Below are 10,190 nucleotides of genomic sequence, written 5' to 3'. Positions count from 1 at the left end.
CACCTCGCAATATCTTTGCGTTACCTCGCAATATCTTTGTCACCTCGCAATATCTTTGCGTTACCTCTCAATATTTTTGCATTACCTTGCAAAACTTTATGCATTACCTTGCAAACGTTTGCATTCTCTCGCATTTTTTTTGCGTTCCCATGCAAAGTTTGTTTTGTATATGAACTGAAATTAAATCAGACTTTAATTTTGAAATATCCAGTTACCGAAACAGGACGTGTTGCCACAAGTTCGTGAAATTGACATTACTGTTGCGTGGCTGCACTGTGTTAAAATATCAGCGTATGACAGACTTCCATGCGTAGCTGTGTGATATATTCATTCTGAAGCTGAATTAAAGCAGTAGGCTAACTCGGTGAACATGTGAATTTGTTAATAAAACGACAGGCACAACAGTGATAGAAGACTTTTGCGAGGTAACGCAATACTATTGCGTGGGAACGCAAAAGAAAAAAAAATCTCCCATGTCCCCTCGCGGGCTCCGTGGATAGGCTCCGTTGGATAAGAAAAAGACAAAAAAAGGTAGTTGAGAGTCAGTGAGAAATACAAGCAGAGAAAATTATAACTAAGAGCTTCATCCCATGTTTTAAATTAAACTGTAGAAAGACTTATCAACATATTTTAAATTAGCCCTTTAATGCGTTTTATATCATAGCTGTGTTGGCTTGCCAGCGTCCCTTCGGCTTTTARTTTTTCTAAGAAAGGAAGCACACATTTTAGTAGACCCCAGGCAGACTAGAGTCACAATGACCTATGATTGTGTGGTTTGTTCATTCTTTATACTTTCTTTTCTCTTTCCATTTTAACTCTCTTAGACCTTGCTTTCAACTCATTCATACTTGTAAGTGTATCTCGACTCTGTCTCTCTGCTGCTGCTCTCTTCATGCCCTCGCATATAGAGTGCTCCCAGTCTTTCCCTATTAAGATGCATTTGGCTATAGAATCAGCAGTGCTGCATCCCCAGGTGAATTGGGGATGATTTGCTATTCTCTCCTCTGGCTATGGATTTATCAAGACAGTCATGGCCACAGAAAGAGGAGTGGGCTGAAATGAGAGGACGGTAGGCAGTTTTCCAGTGTCCCCTGCTCTCTTTTCAGCATTGAAATGCAGTTGCAGCTCTCAGAACACATGTTTAAGGGCTAAAGGTTTGGAAGCAGCTATCCAGGATGGATAAGGGATTTGTGTTCCTTCCGTGCTGCTGTGAATGCAGCCGACCGCCGAGCTAGCTGTTAGTTCTGGCAGTTTGGAAGGGATGCCTCTGGGACTACGCTTGTTTCTAAGAGTCTTTGCAGAGACTTCGCCAGCATGAATTAATGAAGAAAGAGCTGAGAGGAAGTTGTTGTTTTTTCTTTTCCTTTCTCTTTTCTTTGAACAATTTAAGGCTGCTTGTCTTTTTTTTTTGTGGCAGAGCATTGTATGTGTTTATGAATGGAGTTTTTTTTAAATCAAGCAAAAAAAAAAGTGCGTCGACTAGAAAATATGCATTAATAGAAACAGTTTGTGCTCCTGCCACAAGCTGACAGCAGATCTGGAWTGGTGGGTTCATAAGCAGGGGGAGGTTTGGGCGTGGTTAGCCTGGTTTACTGATATTGACCGCGTGGCCTTCTCTGGTCTGGTGCCAGTGTTGCGTTAGCTCTCTCTGGCTCCTCTAGCCCACTATAAATCAGACCCAATTACCACGCCGGTGCGCAAATGCCTCATCCAGCTCTGCCTTCCAGAGAGCAATGAGCAGCAGCAGAGGGTATGGATTTATTAAAGATATATACAGTATATATATATATATATATATATATACAGTATATACTCTGTATACACATATATATAAACGCTGCTCTGCTTTTTACTTTCTGTACAGTTAATTGTGTGGCRAATTCAACATTTTTACAACTGAATCCTAAAAAAACCCATATGTGTTACTTTGGTTTACAGACATTAAGTTAAAGACAAACTGAAGCACTGTTCAATATAAAATAATTACATTTAAATTATGGGATTCAATTATTTTAAAAACCATAACACCAAGGTAAACAACTCCTTTAGCATTTTGTTGAATGATGGGCATAAACGACCTACATTTGCTCAGCAAACTGTCACAGTGAGATAAATGATTGCTCTGTTTAAATTCTGGTTTGTAACTTTAGTTTTTGATTATTTTGAAGGATTGACCTAGTTTGTAAAAAATATTCCTCCAGGTATAAAAACATATTCTGCTGTGCTGGAAGATAGAATATTTTGATTATGTTGTGTTTTTTTCTTTTTTTTTTTTTTGAAAACTGAATTCTAGATGCGTCTCCTGGTGTTGGTTTTCTTGAAAACACTGATGGCCTGTAAACTGACTTTTAACTTTTAGTTTCTCTGGTCAGGGTTAAAAGATGCTTCTTAGAAACAAATTCTTCACTTTTTAAACTAAGCATTCATGTGAAGAAATTTATAGTAATTAGAGGTCAGTACTGACGTTAAAAGCACAACACTATATTTTTAGGTTTTCCTTTTTATAATGTTGATAATGTTTAATCTATTATGTTTTGATTGAAATAGGTTCAGTTACATGTCCGAATTATATAACAACACATAATCAACCGTTATGAGAACAGTAGGTGAGAATTTTGTCTGAATGCCTGTGATTCAGTCGTAGGTCAGTAGGGGGCGAACACAGGCATTGAAGACCCTGTATAAATGGATTAACTTCCTGGTTTGTGGCCAGTGTGGTTTCCTGTCAGCTCCGGTGACATTAAAACTCACTCAGTTCCAGAATTCTGGTGTTGTATGGTTTTGATTCCTTCTACAAATCATTTTATTTAACAATGGTGGTTTTAAAATTGACTTCAGTCTATTGAATACGTATTTATCTTACACATGTTTAGTCTGTTCTRCCATCATAACTTTTGACTATAGTTATCAAAAAAATGAGACCTTGTTTAACCCAAAATACCTGACTTCTCTGCWTAGTGTGTGCTTTAATGTGCCTCTTTCTTCAAGTGTTTTTGTTTTTATTTGGATACATTGAGGGCCAGATGAAGATAGGACTGTTCCTTGTCATATGTTGTCCATGTTTGCAGTAATTTCGGGTGGATGATGTCATAGACCATGGTCAAAGATAGATCCCTTTAGGGTGGGACTTGGACTTCACCAGAGCTTCCCGTTGTCATCGATTCTGTTCATAACATTTACAGACAAAATGTCTCGGTGCAGACAGGGTTGGTGGCCTCAAGTTTCCATCTCTATTTGCAAATGATGTTCTCCTGTTGACCTCATCGTCGTGCCGTGACCTTCAGCTCTCACTGGAGCTGTTCACAGCTGAGTGTGAAGCAGCTGGGATGAGGATCAGCACCTCCATATCTGAGTCCRTGGTCCTCAGTCAGAAAAGGGTGGATTGCTCTCTCTGTTGGGGGTGACATTCTGCCAAAAATTGGAGGAGTTCAAGTATCTTGACATTTTGTTTACAAGTCAGGGACGAATGGAGCACACCATTRATAGATGGATCGGTGCTGCTTTCACAGTATTGTGGACTTTGTACAGGTCTGTTGTATTAAGAGGGAGCTGAGCTGTAAGATAGAATAGAAGAATAGAATAGAAATAAACTTTATTGTCCCGCTGAGGGGAAATCCATGTGTCACAGCAGCATCTGTACAGACGTTCACACGCTAGTTACTTTACAAACTATAGACAGTACACAAAAAACAAAATTAAAACTAACAATGATACAACTACTAATTAATAAAAAAATATATAAAAATTGTGCAAAAACAAAAAATGGTATGTTTTGTTTTAGAGACTGTAGACTGAATTTGACATTAGGAATCAGAATTTGCCTATTTTCAGTGCAAAACAATCTCAACAAAACTATTGACTGTAAAGTATCGCAGTGCAGACAAGAAACACAGATGTGCAGTTACAGCAGAAATATTTTTTAAAGTTTAAAATGGGTAATAACAGAGCAAATGATTGCTCAGATTATTAATAAYAGAAAAGATTAGTAGTGCAAATGATTGTTCCGATGAGTAATAACAATGAATAGTTCCAGTACAAATGATTGTGCAGGCAGCAGCAGGTGTGTCAAAACTCATTGTGATTTTTGGGCGTGGTGCTGGTCACAGAGTCTGACAGCTGCAGGGAGGAAGGATCTGCGATAACGCTCCTTTGTGGACGTCGGATGCAGCAGTCTGTCGCTGAAGGAGCTCTCCAGTTCAGCCACAGCTTCATGCATGGGGTGGGAGACATTGGCGGCTGTGGTGGAGTGGTTAAGGGGAGTCGTCCTGGAACTGGATGGTCGCCGGTTCGATCCCCCGTCCAGCCGTCTCAGTCGTTGTGTCCTTGGGCAAGACACTTCACCCGCCTTGTCTACTGGTGGTGGTCAGAGTGTCCGGTGGTGCCGGTGCATGGCAGCCTCGCTTCTGTCGGTGCGCCCCAGGTCATCTGTGGCTACAATGTAGTTTGCCATCATCAGTGTGTGAATGGGTGAATGTCTGTAAGTGTAAAGTGCTTTGTGGTCTTGAGAGGCTTGATAAAGCACTCTAAAAGTTCAGTCCATTTACCATTGTTCATCAATGATGTTATTTTAGTCACAGTTCTTCTGTCTTCCTCCACCTGCGCTGGGTCGAGGGGGAATCCTAGCACAGAGCTGGCCTTCCTGATGATGAAGATGAAGATCTGTGTGTACCGGTCAATCCATGTTCCTATCCTCATCTATGGCCACGATCTTATAGTGACTGTAAGAACAAGATCATGAATACAGGCAGTCAAAATGAGTTTTCTCTGCAGGGTAGCTGGACTCTCCCTTAGAGAGAGGATAAGAAGTTCAGTTATTCGGGAGAGAAACTCTGGGCTTCCTGTTCATGCTGCCCCTGCAACCTATGTGGAATAATCAGAAGATGATGGATGGATGGATGGATGGATGGATGGATGGATGGATGGATGGATGGATAGCTTAGGTTATATATGTACTTTTAAGTTTATCATTGGACAAAACAGAAATCCAGTGGGTTATATTTACTGGTTGACCGTTTTAATGGTGTGTACACATTGTATTTTATACAGAGATAAGATGCTGCAGTTCACAAACAATAAACAGTTGGCTCAGACCACTTACAGGGCATTTTACTCCCGTGACAAAGAGCTCAGTTTAAAAAAGAAACTGTTGTGTTGTCCTTGTGTGAATGTGTGAATATACAGCGTAACGCTATATGCCCTCAGCCTATGCAACGTACGCTAGATTTATCATCTTCACTTAATACACTCATAAACATTCCCTGGCATGTCACAGAGGCTGTGAACCCCCCTGCACGACTGGCTCAGTAAATTGGGCCTGTGTAAACCATTCTGCCTGTCTAAAATACAGTGCAGCAAATTGAAATCCCCAGTAAGTCTGTGTAGCGGCGTGTCACAGCTGGGTAGGGAGGAGGGAGAATGGAGGTTTTCTCATTTACCACCTGGAGTTTTTTTCAAGTGTCATAACCAGCTATTCTCCCACACGTCTCCATTTCTCTCTTCAAGACGTCTAATCGTGTTCCTTTTTTTYCCCACCACTTTTATCCCTACACCCAGCCTCTGTTTACCTCCCATCATTGAAAAATACTTCCGTATTTGGTTCCATYTGACAAAAGTCCAGTATTATTACTGTATATGTTTTAGAATCCGACAGACTTTAGRATAAAAACCAGCCATGGATCTGTGCAAGAGCAGAAACAGTCTTGGTTATGAACCTCCAGTGAGGCAACAGTAAAATATGACTTCTCATTTTTAGTTTGCTGAATCATTTTGGTTCTTATGTCTATTTGGGAGCAACTGTGAGTATCAGAATTGTATATTACAGTACAGTAAAGTACATTTACTTTGCTACAGTATTTTTTTTGAGGTTCTGTAATTTTACCTTTTTTATTTATTTATATATTTTATTTTTTATTATATTTATTTATAAAAATAAAGATACACTTTTTCTTCTTTAAAACTTTGTTACACGTTATACGTTTAAATACATTCGGAACTCATCATGATAGGAGTGGTTTATGCACTCTAAAAATGAAGTGTTGAATTTACTCAACCAGGTTATATTGGTTCCACTTAACCGAGTTGAGTAAATTTAAAGCAGTTTACTCAACTCAGTTTAGTTTCACTAGATGATGCAGGCAAATTCAATCCTTCATTTCTTAGTGTCTATGAATATTGCAAGTGATTTTATGACTTTTACTAAAGTATTTTTCTTATCAGTAAAATTATTTTTTATCACAGTCATTTTCCATTAAGGTATTTTTACTTTTCCTTCGTTATTCGATAAATTTATATTACTCTGTAGTACTTATTGAAGACTTTTATTTATTTTGCATATAAAAACTAAAATGTAGACTTCTAAATGCTGCCCTTACAGAATAAAATGAAGAACATGAAGACACTAAACCAATGGGGGGGGGGACTTTTGTATACAGCTCACTTGGAGTTCAAATCATGGTGAACTTGGATGAAGCCTTAGTTTATTTTGTGATAAATAACTTGGAAGAAACTTCATGAAATGTGTTTTTCTTTATCTTTCATATCTCAWCTTTTGAACCACTTAGTTCTCCTTTTTTATGCACAAAACAGGAGACCACTATCAAGGCTGTAGAAACCCTCTATTAAATTCACGCTCATTTTTTTTGCTATCCACCCAACAGTCATCTAATTTTTTTAGACCTTTAGCACCCAGCTCATTCTTCATCCCAAAGGACTTTTCCAGCTTCTTTCTTTCCCCTTGGATAACCTCACTCTGAGCCTCTTTGCCCAGGACTGTAAGTAATGGGCTCGTTGTGACCCTCCATGCCTCATTGTGTAAGATTTCAGCTTCTGACCTTAAAAAATGAAAGTAAATCGATAGGGCGGGACTCATGAATTCCAAAGACCAGGATGCAAGCCAAGCCTGGAGCCCAGAGAAGAGGAGAAGGAGAGCTCTGTGAWACACTGAAGAACATGAAAACACTGAACCTATGGGGGAAACAGGGAGGGACTTTTGTAAACAGCTCACTTGGAGTTCAAATCATGGTGAACTTGGATGAAATAAAATAAATAGGTGAGAGAGGGGGCGGTCCGTCCATTTTCTTCTGCTGATCCGGGATTGGGTTGCAGGGGCAGCAGCCTAAGCAGAGAGACCCAGACTTCCCTCTCCCCAGCCAGTTAAGCCAGCTCGTCTGGGGGAATCCCAAGGCGTTCCCAGACCAGCCGAGAAGTCCCTCCAGCGTGTCCTGGGTCTTCCACTGGGCCTCCTCCCAGTGGAATGTGCCTGGAGCACCTCACCAGGGAGGCATCCAGGAGGCATTGTAACTAGATGTCCGAGCCACCTCAACTGGCCTCTCGACATGGAGGAGCAGCGGCTCTACTGTGAGTCCTTCTCGTATGATTGAGCTTCTCACCCTATCTCTAAGGGAGAGCCCAGACACCCTGTGAAGGAAACTCATTTTGGCCACTTGTATCCATGATCTCATTTTTTCGGTCACTACCCAAAGCTTGTGACCATAGATGAGGGTAGGAACGTTGACCGACCGGTAAATCAATAGCTTCACCTTCTGGCTCAGCTCTCTCTTCACCACGACAGACCGGTACAGCACCCGCATCACTGCAGATGCAGCACCAATCTGCCTGTCGATCTCCCGCTCCAATCTTCCCTCATTTATGAACAAGACCCCAAGATACTTAAACTCCTCCACTTGGGGCAGGACCTCCTCTCCGACCCGGAGAAGGCAGCCCATCATTTTACGGCTCAAGACCGTTGTCTCGGATTTGGAGGCACTGATCCTCATCCCGGCTGTTTCACACTCGGCTGCATACCGCTCCAGTGAGAGTTGGAGATCACGATCTGATGAGGYCAATAGGACCACATCATCCCCAAAAAGCAGAGATGTGATCCTAAGGTCACCAAAAAGGATCCCCTCAACACCTTGGCTGCGCCTAGAAATTCTGTCCATGAAAGTAATGAACAGAATCGGTGACAAAGGGCAGCCTTGGCGGAGTCCAACTCTCACCGGCAATGAGTCCGGATTATTACCGGCAATGCAGACCAAGCTCTGGCACCGGTCTTACAGGGACCTAAAAGCCTGTATAAACAGGCCTGGTACTCCATACTCCGGGAGTACCCCCAACAAGAGTCCCAGAGGGACACAGTCGAACGCATTCTCCATGTCCACAAAACACATGTAGACTGGTTGGGCAAACTTCTACGCACCCTCCAAGGCTCTGCTGAGTGTGTAGAACTGGTCCACTGTTATACAACCAGGACGAAAACCACTCCTCTTCCTGAATCTGAGATTCGACAATCCGATGGACCCTMCTCTCCAGGACCTCTGAATAGACCTTACCAGGGAGGTTTAGAAGTGTGATCCCTCTRTAGTTGGAACACACTCTGCAGTCCCACTTTTTAAATAGGGGGACCACCATCCCGGATTGCCAATCCAGGGGAACTGCTCCAGATGTCCACGCGATGTTGTAGAGTTGCGTCAACCAACGCAACCCCACAACATCCAGAGCCTTAAGGCACTCTGGGCGAATCTCATCCACCCCCCAGGTGCCTTGCTACCGTGGAGCTTTTTAACCACCTCAGTGACCTCGGCACCAGAGATCGGAGAGTCCAACCCAGGGTCCTCAGGCTCTGCTTCCTCATGGGAAGACATGTTGGTAGGAAAGGGGGTGGTATCAGGCAAAATTTCTGAAGTTAAAGCTAAAACTGTAACTGTGCAGTTTACAGAGACTGGAAGATGTAGAAAATATCTCCAAAAAAAAACAAAAAACAACTCAAGAGATTCAGATTCTTCACTACATGAAAATATGAACTAAAGAGGACATGTCGTTCAAAATCCACTTTTTAGCTGTTAAATTGATTTTATTGTGTAATTAGTATCTAAGAGGGCATCATTTTTTTCTAGCCACTTCAGTAGAAAACAGAACTGAATGTTAGTTTAGTTTCTTCATCATCAGTGACAGTTTTTTTTAAATTGGAGATAAGAAAAAGAAAGAGAAGGTTGAAAGAGATTAGATATGTGAAATACAAACCAAGAAAACACAAGACAACACACCCGGCATCTGTCTGCACACCTGTAAAAATGGAGAAAACAAAAACACAGCAATAATGGCTGGCCCTATCAGAAGACCCAGGCCCCACCAGGCAGCCACTGGGCCGAGCCAGCATACACCCAAGGGATTCAGATTCTTCACTACATGAAAATATGAACTAAAGGGGACATGTCATGCAAAATCCACCTTTTTAGCTGTTAATGCATTTTATTGTGTAATTTGTATCTAGTATCTAGGAGGGCAGAGATTTTRAATTTAGCCTCTCCTAGTTTTATATTCTGTTTGGGTCATATTTTTCAACTCATTCAGTTTTCTCTATTCTCTATGATGTTTTCTGAACTATTACGTCACAATATTTGTGACAGAACTTCCAAATAAGGTTTGGACGTACCAACTACAATTTGATGGTCTTTATTCTCCTCTGGTTCTGCGTCAGACTCTGGCTCCAACAAGACTGGATGAACAAGTCTTACCTTGTTGACAGTCTTTAATTCATTTGTAAATAAAAAGTTTACTTGCTGCTATATAGTCATAAACTCCTCTATCAACCTAGAATGGACCAGTCTGGAAGCTGGAGGGGGCGGGGCTTGATGTGCCTTATTTGGATTTAAAGAGACAGCCTCAAAATGAGTTAATCTGAGACACATCTCAGAAAAGGGGTGAAAGAGGGGCTTGTGGAGTTACAATGGGGAATTCAGAACATATCATTGCTGTTCCACTTTATATAGACTGAACTGAATGATTTCGATGTGGAAAAAGAAGGATTTAAAAGCATGATATGTATCATTTAATGACATTTAGTTTTGTTTCATTTGTGTTTTTGTGTTTGAAAACTTTTAAAGCAGGGCTGCCCAAACATTTTTCCTGAGAGGGCCAAAATTAAAAAAAAAAAAAAACATTTTTCCTGAGAGGGCCAAAATTAAAATCAATCTGAGGGCCGCGGGCCAAATGCAATAATATAAGAAATGCTTATTACTTAAGTAAAGTTGTTTTATTTTTTATGATTAAGCTAGCAGCCATTGTGGTTGTCCACATTCTTTAGTTTATTTTTTTCAGCCCATGGACATGGAGAAAATTCAACTTATGCTCAGGCAGCAAAGACTCATGGGATTTTCATGATTTAAAATTTGAGTATATGTGGTCTTATA

The 10,190-nt window shown here is 41.0% G+C and overlaps 1 protein-coding gene across 10 annotated transcripts in view; it reads left to right on the top strand.

Moving 5' to 3' along the window:
• The window catches only part of rbms3 (RNA binding motif, single stranded interacting protein), a 378,321-nt gene that overhangs the window by 131,223 nt on the left and 236,908 nt on the right, over positions 1 to 10,190 (top strand). The window contains exon 1 of one of the 10 annotated variants that reach the window (XM_014013124.1): positions 2,759 to 2,768. The exons of the other annotated variants lie outside the window; for them this stretch is intronic. The gene's annotated coding sequence lies outside the window, so the exon portion shown is untranslated. Of the gene's footprint in view, positions 1 to 2,758; positions 2,769 to 10,190 lie in introns of those variants that run through there. 10 annotated transcript variants of the gene reach the window in all.

The sequence above is a fragment of the Austrofundulus limnaeus genome, unplaced genomic scaffold (assembly GCF_001266775.1).
Source record: "Austrofundulus limnaeus strain Quisiro unplaced genomic scaffold, Austrofundulus_limnaeus-1.0 Scaffold98, whole genome shotgun sequence".
NCBI classification, from domain to species: Eukaryota; Metazoa; Chordata; class Actinopteri; order Cyprinodontiformes; family Rivulidae; genus Austrofundulus; species Austrofundulus limnaeus.
The sequence above is the reverse complement of the archived record's forward strand: the minus strand, read 5'-3'. Positions and strand labels throughout refer to the sequence as shown.